The sequence below is a fragment of the Marmota flaviventris genome, chromosome 13 (assembly GCF_047511675.1).
Source record: "Marmota flaviventris isolate mMarFla1 chromosome 13, mMarFla1.hap1, whole genome shotgun sequence".
Taxonomy (NCBI): domain Eukaryota; kingdom Metazoa; phylum Chordata; class Mammalia; order Rodentia; family Sciuridae; genus Marmota; species Marmota flaviventris.
In genome coordinates, this window is record NC_092510.1 from 89,501,972 (window position 1) to 89,523,398 (window position 21,427).

Below are 21,427 nucleotides of genomic sequence, written 5' to 3' on the forward strand. Positions count from 1 at the left end.
TGCACTTAATCTTGTTATATTTATTTTATTTTATTTTATTTATTTTATTTTATTTGTGTGTGTGTATGTGTGTGTGTGTGTGGTGCTGGGGATTGAACCCAGGGATTTGTGCATGCAAGGCAAGCACTCTACCAACTGAGCTATATCTCAAGCCCTGCACTTAGTCTTTTACAAATCTCTCCTCCCTTCAACCTGAAAGATGGGAACAGTTCCCACCCAATCACAAGCAGAGAAAATTGGGGATCGGGATGAAAAAGTCCATTTTGGTAAATCCATGCCAGAACTGAGATTGCAATTCCCATCCTATGGTTCTCTGTCTAGTCTTTCCCTGCATCTTCCTAGTCTCCTCTCCCCTGCTCACTTTGGTGTCATTATGCAAACAGTCTCCCAAACTGCCTTGAAGTCCCTGAAAAGCTCAGCTAAGAAATAGAAGACAAAAAAAGAAACAAACAAAAAAAAAACAAGCAAATGTTTATTCCACTAAGCATCTGAAAAGAGGATGAAAATAAGTTCTTTCCTGAAGACACTGTGGCACCAGAGAATGAACACAAACTTTCCAGCCGGACAGGCTGGCTCTGAATCCCAGCCAAAAAGCCACTCATTAGCTGAGTGAATGTTTGCAGATTCCTCGGTGTCTCTGAGCTTCTTCATCAATGCAATAGAAATCTTAGTACCTTCCTTGCAGGGTTGCTGGAAGGATTAACCATAATGAATTCAATTAATCTGGCAGTAGTAGCTACTCAATAAATGTTAGCTATTTATCCTTTGGCTAGGCATTCTAAAAGGGGAGTTTGTTGTACAGCACATAACTTTTAATGGATATTTTAAATGATCTTAATATGCCTATGGGCTTCAGGGATTACATGAACTGCATATAAATAAAATATTTAAAATTCTGTTTACTCGATTTGCCTCTCTGCTTATTTCCAAAGCATCTATTGTGAAAGCATGACTCATAACTAAATATGGATTAATAAAAGTTTGGAGCAGCAATTATTTTCCAATTATCATAAATCCCATTAAACAGTGCAATTATATGAATTTTCCCTTTTAGATCGCAAAATTTGAGAGCTCCAAGGGACCACAGAGAATGTCTTCATCTGTGTCTTCAATCTTCAAACAGAAACATGAAGACTCTGAGAAGGGAGAGAATTTTCTCAGAGACACATAGCTGTAAGCAGCAGAGCTGATTTTGCAATCCAGGTCTTGTACATCCGGGTCTTCACTCATTTCCCTCTCCTATCCTACATCTCTTACGGAGAAAAGTGAATACCTTTTCCCTCAGCAAGTAATGCTCATTTAATTACCATATCTCTTTCTCAGTAAAATGTTTTAGGATTAGAAAGCACTCTGCCATCTCAGATTCCCACCTCATCCATATTCTCAGCTAGACCCCTCTTTCATTTCCTTAAAAAAAAACTTCCCTGTTCCTGCTTTAAATTAGTTAAGAAATATATTTTTATTCAATTCATTCTCCACACATGCGCTAAAGTTCTGGCCAATATCAGGAACTAAGGATCTAAAACCATCCTTTATTTAAACTGAGTGTACCAAAGTATTTAAAAATTATTTAATTCCTAAGTTGTCAACTATGGCCCACAGACCAAATAAATTCTAGTGCTTGTTTTGTAAATAATTATTTGTTGGAAAATAGTCTTTCTGCTTTGAGTAGGGGGGTGTGGTCTATGGATGCATTTGACCTGCAATACAGAGTGAGGTATAGACCCAAGAGGCCCATGAAATTGAAAGTATTTATTCTGACCCTGTATAGGAAAAAAAAATGCCCATCCAGATTTAATACATTAACCTTCCCAGTTAAATGTTGTATTTTAAGGAAACAATCGAGAATGCCAGATTTAAGACTTATAGATTGAACAAGGTAGGAGAGCGTGTGTGAGAGGTCAGTATATTCTGTGTGATTTTTCTTTATTTTGTTTTGTTTTGATTTTTGCAAAAAAGAGACATTGCCCATTTAAAAAAAAAATTCAAAATGTCTGGGCTAAAGCAAATTATAAAACAAGAATATTTTCCCACACAGTCTTCTTGGAACAACTTTAAACCAAATAACAAAGTCACTATTTAAATACACACCAGAATAAACTGATTAAAAATATCCAGATCACACTGGAGTTAAGAACAAACATGTTTCTTCTGAAATTTTATGATTTGATGACTAAATAAGACAACTGATTTCATAGACACGGGATGAAAACACCATGGGTGGGCATCTAACACATTCCTTTTTGACTGTCCAAAGAGCACAAGAAGATGGGAGATACCAACAGGCTTCCCAGGTGGGGGAATCTAAGGAGTTGTACTGTCATGGAAATATGGCTCCAAGTGCTAGAAGCAGAATGACCAGAAATAATTGACAGCAAGGTAAAGCCCTGCTCAATAAAGCAAGCTCTTTCTGTCAGAATGAGAAGAAAAGAACGGGCTGCCCTGGGAAACAGGGAGGTCCCTGTCTTTGAAGATAGTGAAGCTGAATTTGCATAACTGATTGACAGATATACTTTGGGGAGGAATTCAGAATCTAAAAGGTGATTGGAAAGTGTTACTGTTGCTGTCCTTACTGACTAGGAGATGATGTGAGTCTCAGAAATGGAAAATATACATGGAAAATTAGGAACTGTCTTCGGAATGCCCAAGAGAATTGGAAATGTTTCAATCAGTAACTATTAATTGTTATGGCCACTGACAGGAGCATCAGCCTCACATAGCACCAACAAGATGGACAGCAGTTACAGAAAGGATTACCTACTTAGTTCTTTTTCAGCTCTGAGTTAGTAGAACAATACCTCAAAACACACTGAGAGATGTCAGTTTCCAGTTATAGGATAAAACAACCCCCACAGTCTGAATTTTAATTCCATTTTTTTTTTTTGCACAGAACACACAATGGTTTTCTCCAAAAAATGGTCTTTCAACTAGTTCATCTTTCTTCATGTTGCCATACATGACTATTAAATGTTACTCTTCTTGAGTATAAAGATATGATGATGGTCACATTCCACAAAAGCAACTTCCTAGCAGCCATGCTTCTGCAAGCTCACAGTGAATTTTCCAGAAGAAAGTACTATGCTATTTCTCCCACTCCTCCCTCCCTTCCATCTCTCTCTCCAGTGCAGATCTTTATTTTCCAATGTTGAACATGCTTGCTTTTCCAGATCTTGATATGGGTTTGCCCATTAGAACTGATAATACTGACATTCACATGAATACAAGTACACTGGGAGCTACTTATGATGATCCTCAGTTTACAGAAGAATCTCAGACTCAAAGATCCCAACCCAGGGTTAACTCTGTCTATTATGCTATGCACACTCTAGATCTGATTCAGGATCATTTTCAATCCAAGATTCTGTCTAGCAAGCTGATGACCCATTAGTAACCTCAAGTCCTGAGATCATACAGACTGTTCTTCAGCTACTTCATATTTCCTGCTTGCCTGTTGCATGTTCTGCAAGTTGCTCCTGATATTTTGGCTTCTACTAAAGCTGAAATTGGATCTAGAGGAACCAGAACTGGGCTGTGGACAAAAGTGTTATGAATCTGCCACCTACTTTAAATACTCTGGACTAGCATAAACAAGTAACTCCTCTCCTGGTTTCACTGTTCCCATCTGTAAAATGGATAGATACACTAGACTAATGACCTTCAACTTTTGTTTAGACCTGGAATATTTGAACCATTTATATATATTTTGTTTCAAATAATTGGGTAAGTGGCATCAACTATAATTCTATTTCTATGTGAGATGCTAGGGCTACAGGTATAAAGAGTATACCCAAAGAAAGAACATTTATTTTGCTCGGAAAAATTCAAAAGATAATATTTCAATAAATATTTTGCAGAATAGGCAAATGAGATATAAGTAGACAATCCTTGGTGGATGGGATACTTCCAGAACCTGGTCTGTCCTCCCACCATCCTGCACTTTGGGTGAAGGAGCACAATTTGAGAAGAGTCAGACTCTGATTCCATCTGTGGTATTTGAAGTGAGGTCCATCAGCCACCCACATCACAATTTGGTGGGAATCCACATTAAAATATAGAGGCAGGAGCTCACTCGAAACTTGAGCAACTCAACATCGCTGCCTCTGCCTGTCTAACAAGCTCCCAGGTGACTCTTCTACAGAAGAATCAGGACTGAAGCACGGCTGAGCGCTCCTCTGCTTTGGAGGAAACATCTCCCCCCGTTCCCACCTTGCAGTCTGCTTCTCAACTTTCTGGCTCTGGTCCTAGAGGTCACTCCTAGAGGGTACTTTCCCCAACTCCAACGGCCACCCTAGACCACTGAACACAGCTGTGATGATCTACCATGTAGTGATTTTATTGCCACTCCTCTCCATGACACAGCTCCTTCTAGGGGTCAGGACTGCGCAGAATTTTTTTCTTAGCTCTTAGTACATTGCCTTAGTACATTGCCTGGAATTTATAAGTTACCCAAAAAATAATCCTCGAATGATGAAAGCAACGCCAAAAGGTTTATGAATGGCTCCTCTCTCTTCTCCAGCATGAAGTAACTCGTGTTCTCAGGCACTCCCCACCATCAGAGTGTTTATCTGCCAACACTGAGCCCCTGGAGTCTGGCAAGTTACCTTAAGACTCTGATTCCAAATGGCCCGAGTCTTCAGTGGCTTCCTGTTTCTATTTATTACTGCACCCTGTTCCACGCGTAGGCAGAGGTGGCAATTAAATCCTCAGAAGTGGGGAATTTTGGAATTAATCCTTAACACCTTTGTGCTTTCATTTTTCCTCTTTTCAATCAGTGGCAAGTCTAATAAGTCCACAGACTGGAGAAGAGATGTTTTATGAGATTAAGTAAAGCAAGGTTCTTAGCCAAGACACATGGAAGCACAAAATGCTGCCCCCCTGGACCCTTTGCTTCCACCTTGACAACCTTACAATGCTTCCTAAATATTACAGCCAAAATAACCTTCTCCAAGTGTGGGTTGGCTCAAGCCAACTTCCAGCTTATTGGAAAGTAGATATGAGTCCTACTGTCTCACAAAGCAATTGAAAATTTCTTCAATTTACAGTTAACATTTTTTTCAGGGATATACTACAAGATCCCAGTTCCTTCCTGCACTACTTTGTCCTCATTCTGCTCAAACTGAACTGCTGCTCTATGGACCTATCATAAATGATATCACCAACATTTGATTTTTCCTTACATTTGCATCAACTTTCAGAGACGAGCCATTACTTACAATGTAGCCCAGGCATCTGAACACTGAAGAAGCATCTTCTGTGCCTTTCCCTGCCTACTTGCTTCTCTACCTTGTTTTTGATTCCTAATCTTCTCTTCCCTTTGCAGTTACATGGTATTTGGTTTAGTTTTGCTCTAAAGCTTCATCAAGTTCATAAATCCACTGTAATCTCCAGCTTTTCCTACCCACATGCAGCTTTCCTCCCTGGAAAAACTCTTTTGCTCCATTATGATTGCTAACCAACAGCACCCTGTACATGCTCAAAGATTGTATCACCCCTACATCCTGCGTGAAATGGCCCCTTTACTTTCCTTCTGTCCCTGCTACATGATGCATTCTGCATGAGACTGGGAAAGGGACAGGTAGCCTGCTCAAAATATGCTTAGCACCTATCTCAGGACCTGGCATATAGTAAGTTCTCTAAATTGAAACAATGACCATGTCTCTCTCATGCTCAACTGATTCCATGACTCCCAACCTGTATGTGCATTCAACCAGAGGTTTTGAGCACCTATTGTATTCCAGGGTTCTATAAATGCAGGAGATAAACAGTCAGTGGGAAATACAGGCAAGCTATCACCCTTTGGGAGCTCACCTGCCAGCCGGGGAGCCAAACAAGAAACACCAATGCATATGCAGCAAAATATCAGACATTGCAAAAATTTTTTTAAAAAATGCAAAACATAGAGCAAGCTAAGGAGATAGCAAGTGTCCAAGTAGAGAGGGCTTATTTTAGACTGGGGCAGTAAAAGCTTCTCTTATGAGAGAAGGAAGACTTAGAGGCAACTATTCTGTACTGGGCAAAGTAAAATCAAATGTGAAATTCCCAATGCTGTAAGTGAGCCTAGAGTGAAAAAAGAGAAGAAGACCAGTTCCAAGAGGTAAGGAAAGGGACCAGAGCTACAAGGAAGAGGCCCTGGTGGATCAGGATGAGGACTTCAGATTTTGTACTACATGAGATGAAAGCCACTGGAGAGGTCGGAAAAAGGTCACAGGACCTGAGTCAGGTTGCAGAAGTATCACTCTGGCTGTTGTGCAGAGATGGGCTAAAGGAGGCAGAGATGAAACTGGAAGGAGGGATGCCACCAGACAGGCCCTGCCCTGGGCAGACAACAGTTAGCTGCGGCCCACATGAGGCTGATGAGTGGATACACTAGAGATGTCTTCTAAGTAGAAGTCATAGGATTTGCTGATGTGCGTGTGAAAGGAAGAATCTGAGATGCTTCCTGACTTGGGGTTCAACTAACTGGGTCAACGATGATGTCACTAAATTGAAATGGAAACACTGGTAGAGGAACACATTTGAAGGAAGAAACCAAGAATCCAGAATTTGACATGACACATCTAAGGAGATTATTAAATTGTTGGGTTTAGGAATCTGAAGTTCAGAGGATGGGTCTAAGCTGGGGATATAAATGTGAATCATGAGGACAGATTCTATAAGACCATGAGAACAAATGACAACAGAATGAATAAGCAAAACACAGGCACAGGCAGAGAAGAGACCCAAGACCGAAATCTCAGTTTTTCCAAAATCTGGAGACTGAAAAGAGAAGAATCCAGCAAAGACACACCCAGGCCTGGCCACAGGGAGGGGTTCAAGGGGTGAGCACCACTGCATAAACATTATCTCTCCTTCCTCTGTACTCCCAAAGCTGCTTCTTGTGACAGACCCAGGATTACAAGGAGAGTTTTCCCCCCATCAATCACTCTGAATTATCTATACTAGTTCCGCTCTGTTTGAGTCTGGTGACTTGCAATTCCTAGACTCCTTGTGAATACGTGTTGGTAATGTTTCACACTCAATCCATGTTTTACAGAAGCATGAAGCATTTTTAGCTGAATCTCTAGACTCCATCATTTTTACTCCTGTCTGATCCCCTCCATTGCTTACACTGGAATTGCAGGAGTTTGCCTGTATAATCCCTGCTGGTCACTCTTTCAGCATGGTTTCTTTCTCTCCTTTTGTTCTCCTTCACCCACTTTTGAAGCTAACATTTATACCGTTTCTTCCAGTTTACAAAGCACATCTCAAATGCCTCGGTTTAATCCTTAAGGCTACCCTATGTGGTAAGGACGTTTATTTACTCCATCTTTAAAATGTAGAAATTGAAGCTCTGTCCACGATATAACTTACACAAGGTCACAAAGGAAGAAAGCAGTGACCAAGAGGAGATTCAAGGTAAACGTGAATTTTGAAGTCCTTATTCTCTCCCCTTTGCCACAACACCATTCATTCATTCATTCATTTAATCTTTCATTAATTCATTCACGAATGCATGCATTCAGCAAATATGTACTAAGCATTAGATACTATTCTAAGCACTTGAGATACATTAATGTACACAACATTTATAGAACTTTCCTTGTGAAATTTCTTTTCTAAAACAAACAATAGGTGTTTAAGTAGGTAATTAACAGAGGGATAAGTCCTATGGTAAATAGGAAAGGTGGAATAGGGTAAGGCTCATTAGACGTGCTGGCAGAGGGGGACCCAACTTTCAGTGGGACAGTCAGGGTTGCTCTCATTAAGAAGGAGACATATGAGCGGACACCTAGAGGTGGGTGAGAGCTATGTGAGTTTTCTAGACAGAGGAGACCCCAGGATACTTGGTACCTGGATCCTGGCGACTGAAGAGCAAGGAGAGAGAAACCAGGGTCTGACCATTGTTGACCACTGAAAAGAGGGGTTTTTACTCTGAAATAAAGGAGGAGCCATATCGGGGCATAGAACTAAATAATTAACACAACCAAGCTTGTTTTACAAAGATCACTCAGTGTTGAGAATGGTATGGAGAGGAATAAGGTTATACAAGAGGCCATACAAGAGGCTGTGGCTATAGCTCAGGAGAGAAAAGGTGGTGGATTAACAAGGGAGAAATGGGAGAGGGAGTATGAGTTACTGAGTCTCTGGATTTGTATTTTCACGGTAGTAAAATTAGAATATCCTAATGGATCAAATGTGGGTCTGGGAGAACACAGGGAATCGAGGAAGAGTAAAAGATTTTTGGCTTGAGCAACCTGCAATGTGCACCTTCCATTATCTGAGATGATAAAGACTGTCAGTAGGATAGATTTGACAGGAGGTGGGAGGGACAGTCACAAGAACAGGTCTAGACATGATATATTTGAGAAGTCTACCAGTTCTCTCATGCAGGTGTTCAATGGGCAGTTGGGCTTACAAATCTGCGTTCGGGGAGAAAAATTATTGATACCTCTATTCATTTTCAAAAATTAATCTAAGTGAAGATTTATGCACCCAACCAACATTAATTACGATGACTACTCAGCAGGAACTCTGCTAGAGACTAGTGTTGGTATGGCAGAGAGAAGAAAATAGACACAGTTCCTGCCTCAGAGGGTTTATAGTCTATCTCAACAGGAATTATAAGAAGCAAATTACTATAAAAATAAATTGCAATATGATCAGGCCTTTGGGGTGGTAGAAGTATAGTAGGTAATGGTAGCATATAACTGCAGCATCTGATCTAATCCAGGGGTTTTATTAAAAGCCTCCTGGAGGAAGTTAAGATTTAGGACAATATCAGATAAAGCAGTTTGCCAGGAGCACAGAAGGAAGAGAGTATTTCAGCCAAAAGGAATTGCCGGAGGGTGGGGTGGAGGGTGGCGAGACAGAACATGATATATAAGAAGGAATAAGAAAACTTGAGAAGCCATCCAGGTGGGGACAGGGTGGAGAGCTGTGCAGAAATGGCGGGAGATGACACTGGAGAGATGGGCACAGGGCAGAAGAGACAAGAAAGATTTTTTTTTAAATATATTTTTAGTTGTTGATAAACCTTACTTTATTCATTTATTTATATGCAGTGCTGAGAATCGAACCCAGTACCTGACCCATGTGAGGCAAACACTCTACCACTGATCCACAACCCCAGCCCTAGAAAAAATTTTTAAACTACAATTTGTGACCTTGGGTTGGACCCAGCAAAGGAAAAGCAGCAATAAAATAGTTTCAGAGAACATTGAGAATATTTGAATAAACATATACTGATTATCGGAATATAAAATTTGTTTATTTTCTTATGTATTTTAATAGCATGATTATTGACTTATTATCAAGTTTAATTATTATTAATATGCTGTTACATTATTAATTTTCCTAAATCCATTTATTTATTGTTTAAACATTCCCTCAATCCTAGAAGAAGTATGGCAAAATATTATAGGGGGCATACGCCATGGTGTCTGCAACTTATTTTCCACTTTTTTTCTTTTTTCAGGAAAAGAGACAGAGCTAGAACAAAAAAACACTAATATGTAGATAGTGTATACTGTTAATTTTCTTTTTCTTTCTCTTTTCAATTTTTAAGTTGAAATTTTTGAAATATTTAAAAAATGTTTTTTAGAATAGAAAATTGGGGCAATCCCTTTCTGAAGAGTATTGCATAGATATGATATAGTTGATCAGAGCAACACCTTGTTGAGAGAGTTCCACTGGCATCTGTACTGCACTGAGTCTGAGAAAGACCAAAGCTGAACTCACAGGCGCAGATGAAACTGTCCTAGGCTACCAGAGTGCCTCAGGGCCACCACCTGCAAGTCCTGACAAGCTGGCTCCCAGGAGAGGGAATGGCAGCTAACCAGATACCACCTGACTCTTGGGGACCTCAGAAAGAGGCGACAGGCCCTGAGTGTCTGAAGCCAGCAACTCCCAGGCATTTTCTTTCCACCTACTTCCTGTTCTAGCAAGAAATAAGTAAAATAAATAGATAGATAGATAGATAAAAAATAATAAAACAGCCAACAGCTTCCCCGTGTCCAAATCTACCTCAGGAGGTTGCTGCTGCACCAGCTCCCTCTCCTATTGTTCCATAACCCGGGCTAATCTGAATTTACATAATATTTGCTCATTTGTGGAAGCGATTTGAGGTAGGTCTTGTTATGGGGTCCCCTGTCCTTCGAGGGAGTTCATGTGGATCTGGGAGGAAAACACACAAAATTCCTGATCACCTTTAACAAGCCAGAGCTGAGCTTGTGCCAGCAGCAAGAGCTTCAGGGCCCTGAGGCTCCTGAGCACAGCTCTGCAGGCTGTGAGCACTCACTGCCTGGGAGAAAAAGAGAAGGACAGCCAGGAAGGCAAATCCAACCAACACAACCCTGGGAAACAGAGTGGACCCAGGGCCTTCTTCTTGGCTGTTGCCGAGGTGTTTGGTGACCTTGGCAAGCTGTGTCTTCTCTCTGGGCCTCTTTCCCCATCCATAAAAGCAAAGGTTTGAAGAATTTTTCTCTGGAGTCTCCTGCAGTACATTCTAGGATCCTTTGAAACAACGGAACAAGTGAGTGTGGACCATGGATGACTCTCAATCTGAATCCAAAATGAGCCCAGATTCAGAGGGAAGGGCAGGATTTTGCAGAGCTTTGGGGCTGGTGAGGATTTAAGTGACCAAACAAAAGAATAAAGGAAGTGGGGAGCAGTGGGGTAGGGAGCAGTGGGGGCAAGGCCAGATGGATGGGAAGGAAGAAAAATGTCATGAAAGGATGGGGCTCAAACTATAAAGCCCAGCACAGAGCTTCCTCCAGGAAGTCCACAGGTTTCCAACATTCAAACTCCCTCTTCATCCTGAACTGGTACTATAGGATGATCTCACTAGTACTCATTTGAAGAAATGAATTGTGGAGCACCCCCATAATGAGCCATGTGTTTTAAAGAGCATCTCACTCAACTGTTCAAACTAAAAGAGGATAGTATTACTAAAGTCAAGGCAAAGATGCAAAAGTATCAGGCTCAGAGAGGTTGTATTACGTGCCCAAGGGTGTCTGGTGGGTAACAAAGGGTTTTGCAACAATTTCATTGTTTTATCTATGGCTTCTTTTTTTTTTTTTTTTTCCTACTGGATGATGAACTTCCCTAGAGCAAGTCATCACAACCTTTGTATTCGCAGCACCTGGCACAGAGCTAAAGCTGATAATAAAAATATAAACCCAAATAAAACAATAGTGTATGCCTAGACTGAGTTTCACACTGTAGCCGGCTAGGAAGCTAAAAAGCAGAGTGAATGCAATTAGCATCCCAACCCCACTGAGCCAAACCTATTTTGTTTATCCTGACTCATTCTCCAGGTTGCCCAGGAAAGAAGACCTCTGACTTCTGTCTCTCTTCCCACCCACCAGTTGTGTTCTCTAAAAGGCATGCGCTTCTCAGCTCAGAAAAATGAGGGTGTATCACAGGGAATTTGGACAGAGGGCAAAGTCAGCTTCCCTCTGCTGGTCTTGAGTGATCCAGCCCTGGAGAACAGGACCCTGGGATGGGAGGACACATGAGGGCAAAACAAAATCTAGTAGGAAAAGCAAACTGAAGAGTGAGCAGAGGTGAACAGCTAAACCGGAGGGGCAAGAGGTGGATTTGGTTGGGATTTACGAAGAAATTGAGGGCCTGTGTGCTTCTGCCAATGGATCTGGCTCCATTTCACTGGGCTGAACCCCAGCTGGCCCTGAGAGAGACCATGAACAGAGCGAGAGGAACACAATTCCCCCCCGGCCCCCTGGGCAACCCTGGAAAAGTCTCTCCAACTTGCAATCCCCAGTGTCCTTCTCTGTAGGGTGGAAAGGATTATACCAGAGATGCCTATCTTACAGGTTATCCCCAGGGACTAAAAATGAAAAAAGAAATGCACAGAATTAATGGCATACCCATCCTAAAAATTAGGAAACTAAGGCTCAGAGATGTAAGTCATTTTAGTCAGAATCACAAAATATCAAGAAGCAGCTCCAAATCACAGAGCAAACACAGCTTTTTACTTGGAGGATCTGGTAACAAAGACACAAACAAAATACATGCATAGACACATGTATACTATATATACCATAATAAATATATGTACATTGTATACATGCTATAGACGAGTATACTATAGTGTGTGTGTAAGAGCATATATACACTGTACTATATGCTTTATATAATTATGTTATTTGATGCTTATAACCTAATATTCTTTTGGCATATATCATATCTCCATGAATTAATTCTGCAATTGAAGTTTATACAGGAGAGTTACTTGCCCAAGGTCATCCATAAATAAATCCTGAGCCAGGATTTGAACTTGGTTTCATCTAATTCTAAACTTTAGTACCTGAACTATTGCATTGCTTGATTCCTGATAATAGATGATTAAAGTTTATAATTCATATCAGAAAAGAAAGTTACTTTTTTTTTCTTTTAATAAATACTTTAAAAGGTTCATAAAAATCCATCTTAAAATGAATAGGACCTCTCCTAAACAATGAGGAAACAGTAGCTTGTTAACTTTGACACATCTCTAAGTGTGTTGCTATTTTGTCTTTTCTTGATTTATGTATCTACGCCATGCAATTGCTGACTGCTAAGGCTTGAGATTGTGCCCTTCCAGGGTCCACTGTGACTAAAGATTTTATCCCCAGGTTGTCACTGTTGGGAGGTGGCAAAACTTCTAGGAAGTGGGGCCTACTGAAAGGTCCTTAAGTCACTGGAGGCATGAGGAATTTCTTTGTGACCCCCTTTGGTAGTTTTCATGAAAGGGCTATTATCAAAGAAGCAAGACTGGCCTTGTCTGTCCCCTTTCTCTTTGCTCTTGTCCAAGATCTGACCATGTGCTCCTACACATGGTCCACCATGATGTGCTGCCACCTATCCCCTCACTAGAGGCCAAAACAATGGGGCTTCCTGATCCTGGATGCTGAAACTCCAAAACTATGAGCTAAATAATCCTTCCCATCTCATAAGCAGCCTGTGCCAGGTATTTCATTATAGTGAAGAAAAGCTGACTATCACACTCATGTAATTTCATGAAATATATGCTGAGACCATTAGGGCCATTTAAGTCTTCCACTCTGATTGATTACCTTCAATGATCTTAAGGTGCTAACAGAGGTAAAGTGGTTTCTTGCAGTCTTAATATGATGGACCTTCCAAGACTAATCCTGAAATGGACATGCCATTGTGTAGGCCTAATGCAATATACTAGATGTTTGGAAACCAAGTCCATCTATACCATGAAATCTCCTGCAACTTCATAAGGAGTAAGACCCAGGCATATCTGAAGTTCTACTTTCACTTCTTTTTACTGGATATATTATTCCAAGCCATGGGCTCTGCGTTTCTGGACATCAATTATCCTGAGGGAGCATACTCTACCAATGGTTTATTCTCTATGGTACAGACACTTAAAGAATATTTTAGTCAGCTTTGAGTTGCTGTGACCAAAAGACATGACAAGAACAATTTTAGAGGAGGAAATATTTATGAGGGACTCATGGTTTCTGAGGTCTCAGTCCATAGATGGCCGGCTCCATTGTACTTGATCCAATCTGGGGCAAAACATCATGGCAGAAAGGAGAGGCAGAGGAATGCAGCTTACGATATAACAATAAGGAAGCAGAGAGAGTCTCCACTCACCAGGAACAAAAGACATATCCCAAAGGCATGGCTCCAAAGACCCACCTCCTCCATCCACACACTAACTGCCTACAGTTATCACCCAGTTAATCCATTCAAGTGGATTAATCCACTGATTGGGTTAAGACTCTCATGATCCAATCACTTCACCTCTAGATTTTCTTGCATTGTCTCTCACATTAGCTTTTAAAGGACATCGCATATCTAAGCCATAACAAGGCATTCGAAAAGCAAGCCCATTGACCAGAAGAGGGAGACATGTAACCCTGGCTCCCTGCAAAGAGAATGCCCTCATCGCAGAGCAGGGCCACGTCTTCCCCGCTGTCCTCCCATCTGACCATTCACCCATCTCTGCCCTTTGTCTCCTTTCTCCCTCATCCCTGCCTCTCCCCTCCAGTTTCTTTGATTCCTTTTACAATTTCTTTTTTTCCTTGTCTCCTTTATGTCCTTATCATTTATCTTTTCCTCTTACTCCCTTCCTCTTTCCTTCTCTTTCATGTTTCCCCCTCATGGCAGTCAGACAAAACATCTTTACTCAAGGAATTCCTATTCCTGAAATATCTCTAACAGTCATCTTAATTGAGTTCTTTCCTAAATACATCCAAAATAAGGTCCATAACTTTCCATCATGATATTTCCTAATGAGAGTTCATTTATGTTTAATTATCCAAGCGATACGTGAGTATGGTTTCTTTTAAAAAGAAGTTTTAATTATAGATAATCGCCATTATCATGGTGAAACTTTCCTGACTTTTTCTTTTATGTTTAAATACACTCTTGGAAAATGTACAATATTTGTGTGTGTGCACATTGACTTAATACGTATGAGAAATGCTACTCTATAAGCCATTGTGTAAAATCTGTGAGGGTGTGTGTGTGTATGTGTGTGTGTCATGTGTTTGAACAAAATCTTCAACAGCAGTCTTTATGGCGAGATGAATAGTTGTATTTTATTTTTGTAATTACTGAAGAGTGCTCCACACCAGAAATAAACCACAATGACCTTGTGCATTAACCTATTGGTAGATAGTCTCACTGTTATTTAACAGATCATCCAGTAACTTTATCCATGCCTCCCAGGACACAGCTGTGTGTCTTCTCCAAGGAGACAGTACTGCTGGGTCAGGGGATCTGCCTCATTTAAAGATGAAGATGCTTCCTGACTTCCCTCCAAAGCAACTATACAAATGTACAGTCTTTTTTGACTTCTTTATTTTCTTTGATTTTTCTATCATCACTTTTGTTTTATTATTATTTAAATCCACATAGAGGAAAACTGAAGTTTTCACACATAGTTCTGCCAGCTTTAACAGGTGTATAGTGTTATTAACCACCACCACATTACAGCTCCCTCCCATCCCTCAGTGCTCCTCTCTGCTTTCCCTCCCCAGAGATTTTCCTTTTCCAGAAGGGCATATAAATGGAATCAATGAGTCTGCATTCTGTTGATTCTGGCTTCTTTAACCGGGCACAGTCCTTCTGAGATCCACCCTAGCGCCATGTTTGTGGGTCGTTCAGGTCTCCTCAGTAGTCTGTGGTACAAAGGATCACAGTCCACTCTTCTTTCCCCTGTCTTTTTTTCTCCTTCTATGCATATATTTACCTTCTTTTCTTCTCCCCTGTCTTCCAGTACATCACCTTCTGCTGGGTGAGAAGAAGCCCCCACAAGGGAAGCAGAAAACACAGTTCCCACATGGGTGCAGGAGTCCGCTCTTACTCCTTCATGAAAGCCTAGTGCAGCCTTCTCTTCTCAGCTCCACATTTAGGGGCGTCACACCGGTTCCTTGATGGTGGGAATATTTACACCAAGGACATTGGCAAACACTAATAACCAGAGCTTCTGGAGGAGATGTGGTAGAAGTCAGTTGTTAAACTTATACCAGCATTGGTCTTAAGAGTAGAGCCTATCATGACAGAACTAGAGATAGACCTCAGAGTCCTTTATGATAAGGTCTTGACTGAGCAGTACAGAAGGACACAGGGAAATGTAAGGGGAAGGAGTGTCTGGTACAGAAATAGGCGCCTCACATCTTGAACTAAGACAAATCACCATAGCATTTCAGAGAAGAGGAAGGATTCCCTGAGTGAGATTTTTGCCAATCTAGGCATTTCCCCAGGCAGGAAGGATGGCGTCTATGGGGAAGCATTGAGGATGGGTGAGCAGAGTCCCCCTCCCACTTACTCCTCTAATATCTCATGCATTTTAAAAACAGGCCACTTTAACTCTGCTTAAAGAGCTTCCCAGTGGTTAGCATCTTCCTAGCTCCTAGGACTGGCCCTCATCTATGTGGAATCAAACTGCACCCCATGTTGTTGCCTACCGCTCTTCTCCCCAGTGCTCGGGGAAGGTACATAAATCTAGTCCTCGTTTGTCCGCTTCTCTGGGACTCTTCTGTATTTACAATTCAGGATTTGTTCTGGATGATCTCTCAGGTCCCTTGCAGAACCCCTGACTGCCCTGAGTCCCAGCCCTCCCACAGATCCCCTCTCCGCCTTCCTGCGTCTTCTGCAGCCCCAGCTGCACCAGGGCGCTGTCTGCTTTTAGAGCCTTAATCTTTCTGAGCAGTGAACCGTTCCCCACACAGTCAGGGGTGCTGCTGCCTTCCTGACTGATTGTTTGCTGATTTTGTTTGGCACTTTTTTTTTTCCTGGCCTCATATAGAGCTTATTAGGAAACCATTTTCATGTTCCATAGATTATATTTGTGACACAGCACCAATGGGGAACTTCAAACGGAGAGATGGATGAGAGAGAAACTAAAGGAGGCTCTAAGTAAACAAGACAAATTCATGTACCCTGCATTTTATTTTTGTGTAATTTAAAGCATTTTTCTGTCAATTGGTTTTTTAATACTCATAACACTCCAAATTAGGGAGCAGAGAGAATATTTTTGTCCATTTTATGGATGAGAAAACTGAGGTTCAGAGATACACACTGATTTGCCAGTGTAACAGAGCCAGGCAGAGAACCCCAACCTCCTCGAATACAGTCCAGTTCCTTTGCAGAGAAGAGAAATAAAGCAATATGCTGTCGGCCTATCTGGTGGAAGTTGAGGCTGAATTAATGGAAGGGCTTAGTAATTTAATGTTTGAAAACAAACAAATATCATCTAGTGTAGGTAGTAACTGAAAAATGTGCTCTCCTCTCAAATCTTTAGTTGGTTAATTCCCTCTCCTGGGGAACTCAACTCAGCTCTGTGATTGACCTTGGGGGTTCTGCCCTGGTGCCTGCCAATGCACAGTTCTCCTCTGAGGTGCTGCCAGATTCTCCTGCCCATTCATCCACTTCCCTGATCCCTCAGGCTGCATCTGTTTGCCTACCAGGCTCTGCCAATAGAACTGAGCTCCTTGAGAGAAAAGGCCAGGACTTATGCACCTCAGTATCTTCAGCCCCTAAAATAACGCCCAGCAAATTACAGGTGCTTAACACATGGGTCTCAAATGAAACCAGCAGGAAACCCTTCAGAGGGAGCCAAAGACCCATTCACATCCATTGTGTTTGAAAAGGTGGAAATTAGTTAAACAAGTGTTGATCATTGAAGGTCCGCACTAATGAACTGACGAGAATAAATTATAATTAGCGTATCAATTCTGTATGCAAGAAAAGGGAGTCTACCAAAAACGCTTAAAATGTTCACATGAAGTACTGTCAATGGCACCCTGGAAATTGTGTTCACGCCAATTTATTATTTAGCAATTTTCTTTTCGAAGAGAGAGCAAAAGAAAGCTCACTACATGCCCAAATCAGCACAAATTCTGAATTGGCGGGGTCAAAATTAATGAGGCTTATAAGAATGTTCATATGCTTTGACCTAATAATCCTTCTGCTGGGAATCTATCCTGAGGAAATAATTCAAAAGAAGAAAAATGTTATGTGCACAAAGAAGATCATAGCAGCCTTGGTTATAATTTTGAAAAGGTAGCATTACAGTAAAATGTCCAAACTAGAAAAATGGTAGACAATCTCAGAAGGGACTTTTGCAGACACAGGTGTTTAATAAATATAAGTTTCACCAAAACAAAATGCAGTTTGTTAATGCTCGAGCTATAGGTGAATGGCATTTTCAGGTAAATGGATGGAGGTGAAGAATATCATGCTAAGTTAATCCCAAAAAAACAAAGACCAAATTTCTTTCTGATAATTGGATGCTGATCCATAATGGGGTGAGAGGTGGGAAAAATGGAAGAACTTTGATTGGGCAAAGGGGAAGGAGGATCGGGAAGGGGGAATGGGGGCTGCAAAGATGGTGGCATGAGATGGACACCATTACCCTAGGTACATGTATGACTGCACATATGGTGCGATACTACATCACGTAAAACCAGAGAAATGAAAAGTTGTGCTGTAATTGTGTACAATGGATCAAAATGCATTCTACTGTCATAGATAACTAATTAGAACAGATTAATTAATTAATTTTTAAAAAGAGAGAAAGACTTCAGCAGTTTCAGATAGTGAGATCATGGGCAGAATGTCTAGTATTTTTAAATGCTGTTGAATTAAGCCCATTTGAGATTGAGTAGTAATTATTTAGTAGGCCTCCCTAAATCAGGAAGCTCACTACTCCATTGATCATCTAACCGTTTTGTTTCCTTATTCATTCTTCATTTCATTCATTGAACTTCTTCTATGTAGTATGCAAAGAAAAAGGCATGATCCTTGTTCTCAAGAGCAGCCTGATGTCAAGAACCAGCACCAACTCGGTTCAGTTCAATGCAGCATGACATAATTGTTCTAGTAATAGAGCATGTGAGACCTGTTTAATTCTCAAAGAGCAGGGAAGCAGGAAAGAAGACTAGGTAGAGAAGGAGGCCATCACCCAGGCCTTGAAGACTGCTCAGGATTTTAAAAGATGTAGGGAAAAGGAGAGTGAAGCCACAGAGGTTTGGGAGAGTCCCAGATACTTAGGAACTGCAGGCGCACTCGGAGACACCAGCAGATATGCCAGGAAAGGAAGATGATGGGAATGTGTGTGGTTGGGGCATGGTTGGTGGAGGGAACCTGAGGGCTGAACAAGGAGCCCAGCCAAGCCCACACTGCTAACATTGGTCCCTCGAGTACAGAAACAAGACAGGCTACGGATGGGTCAGGAATTACACACAATTCCCATTGCTCACTGCCTGTCATGCCTGGCCTGGCAGAGATACTTCTCTGCATATGGAATATTTTCTTCTGTTTTTAAGAGCTCTTCATTTGTCATTTGGGACAGAAAGTTGGACCTGGTTGCAATCTGCAATCAATCAGCCAGCCTTTGCGGAAGAACTACCAGGAAACTAGTTCTCTTCCTCTGTGGGTCCTTCTGCATTGATGTAAGCATTCAAAAGTCACTTAGGAGGAAGAGAGAGAGGACAAGAGAGACAGAGCAAAAGGAGAGACAGCGGGTACTTCAGAGCAATACAGGTTCTCTAAGGGCAAGGGAAAATAAACCAGAATTGTCAGAGAACATGAAGACTTGAGAGGGTGTTCTCTTTTTTAAAGTATTGAAAAGTGCTCACCATTCCACTGGCTTATAATACATTCCATATATTCACTTATGCCCATATACACCTAGCATTTATGTATACAGACACATAAAGTTTTTTAAGTAAAAACCAGATCAGGTTTTAAATATGAATACATACATATATATATATATATATATATATATATATATATATATATATATACATATATACATAAACACACATACACACACATATATGCATGCATGTGTGCAACTTCCTTGACTAAATGTGTGTGTGTGTATGTATATCTTTCCCAAGTATGAATATATAGGTTAGTTTATTCTTTTTCATTTGCTTTATGGTATTATAAGGATGCACCATAATTTTTTTGAGCAGTCTTTTAGTGACACATATCCAGTTTGTTTCCATCTTATTGTTGTTGTTGTTGTTCTTGGCTTAGTACAGTATTGCAATAAATATTGTTGCTAAGTGCACCCTTGTACACACAGGATTTATTGGAGATGATTTCTAAAGTGGAATTACAGAGTCATAGCTCATAGATATCTTGAATTTTCAAAAGCACAGATTTATGCTTCCATCAACAAAGTCTGAAAATATTGGCTTCTCCACATCCTCCATTATTTGGATAATTTGGAGACAATCTTCATCCCCTAGTTTCATACTCACTCCTGTCTCCAGCCTGAGAATTTTCCTGGGTAGAAGAGACGTCAGTGCTGGGGAGTGGGCTGAACTTGAGATGGTGCTTAGATGGAGAGCAGATGAGATCCATGAGAGGATGGAGCCAAAGTACTTGTGTTACACCCCCCACCCCACTCCACCCCCACACGATTGAATACTGCCAAGACCCTGGTTATGTCCCTTCTGAGAAGCCCAGAAATTTAATTTGATGAATGAAGGTTTCTTTGGGCTCAGGTATAGCAAACTCATGAAAGGAGGAGTGAAGAAGAAGAAGGATAGAGGCAGAAAGGTAAGGATATAACAGAGTGAAGTAAAGGGGAGGAAGAGGCTAAATAGAGAACAAAAGAAAAAGGAGGAAATCAAATAGAGGAAGCAATGAAAAATAAGCCCACCTCCACAGTTATTGTTCCAGAAAAGCCTTTTAAAAATTCAATGTGCAGCAGTGCCAGGAGCTATAACCTTTGGAAGAAAGAGAAAGGGATTCTGAAAAGGGGCTAGGGAACGAGAATGTTGTTCTTTTGTTTTCAAAAACCCCAAATTTAATTTTGCTCAGAAATAATGCTTTTTCATGTTGAGCGAAACCAAAGGGAGAGGAATGGCTGGTCACTGGGGAGGAGTGTGGTGATAGATTACCTCTGGCGGGTGTGTGTTTCTGTGCACACCGCAAACACAAGGCTCCACGCTCCTGGGAGGGAGGTGGGCTCTTGCTCTTCACTGCAATATTAATCACAGCTGCCAAAATCATCAGTGACCACTGCTTCTTAGATTTCTCTTAAATATTTTTGGAACAAAAATTGATAACAGGACTTGAGCAAGGATACAGAGCTATGGCTAGGTCGAAAGAAAACCAGGCTGGGAGTTCAAATTAGTTTGAAGTGTAATTCTATTCCACGCTGGTTCTATAGCTGAAAATGAAATCACTTTCCCTCTGTGGGCCTCCTTGTGTATTTCTTTCTAATGAAGGAGTCCTTAAAGACCCCGGAAGAGCAGCGTCAATAGCATCAGCATCACCTCGTAACTTGCTAGAAATGCAACATCTCTGGCCCTGCCTCAAACTCAGTGACTCAGATGCTCTGCTGGAGGGCTCAGCAATCTGTCCCAGCAAGCCCTCTGGGTGATTAGGAGGCAGGATGAGAAACACTGAATCAAAAGATCACTAAATCACTTGCCACTGTACATAACCACGGGTTTGCCCAGAGATTTAAAAAGGCTGGAGTGGGGGAGAGTGAAATAACACAATGTTAAGCAACACTTTCAAGTCTCAGCTCTCCAAGGCCAAGGGTCACATGAGCACCTGACGCTGTCCTTCCTCCGGTTTCCTCTCTAAGCTGTTCCTTACCATCTTACTGCTTAAATCCCAGTCCTTCAGCAGGCCACATGGGCATCCACTGGTGAGCTTTTGAAACATTTGGAGAAACTCAAAGCCCAGGTATCACCTGAGACTGAGCAAATCATAATCTACATCTTTCATCAGATCCTGAGCTGATTCTCATACACTTTAAAGAAGGTTGTGCTGCCTATCATACCTCTCCTATTCTTTTCTTGATTCCTATTGTCACGTATTGCATCACATTCTTTTTCTTTTACTTATCCTTGGAAATGCTCATGTTTCCTACAGGCATGGCTTAAACCTAGACTAACTCAGATTCAATAAGCTGCACACTCTGCCAAAGACTTGA

The 21,427-nt window shown here is 41.2% G+C and overlaps 1 protein-coding gene across 1 annotated transcript in view; it reads right to left on the minus strand.

Annotated features, from left to right (window-relative positions):
* Brinp1 (BMP/retinoic acid inducible neural specific 1) overlaps positions 1–21,427 on the minus strand; it is a 118,849-nt gene that overhangs the window by 70,974 nt on the left and 26,448 nt on the right. The gene's annotated exons all lie outside the window — the stretch shown is intronic.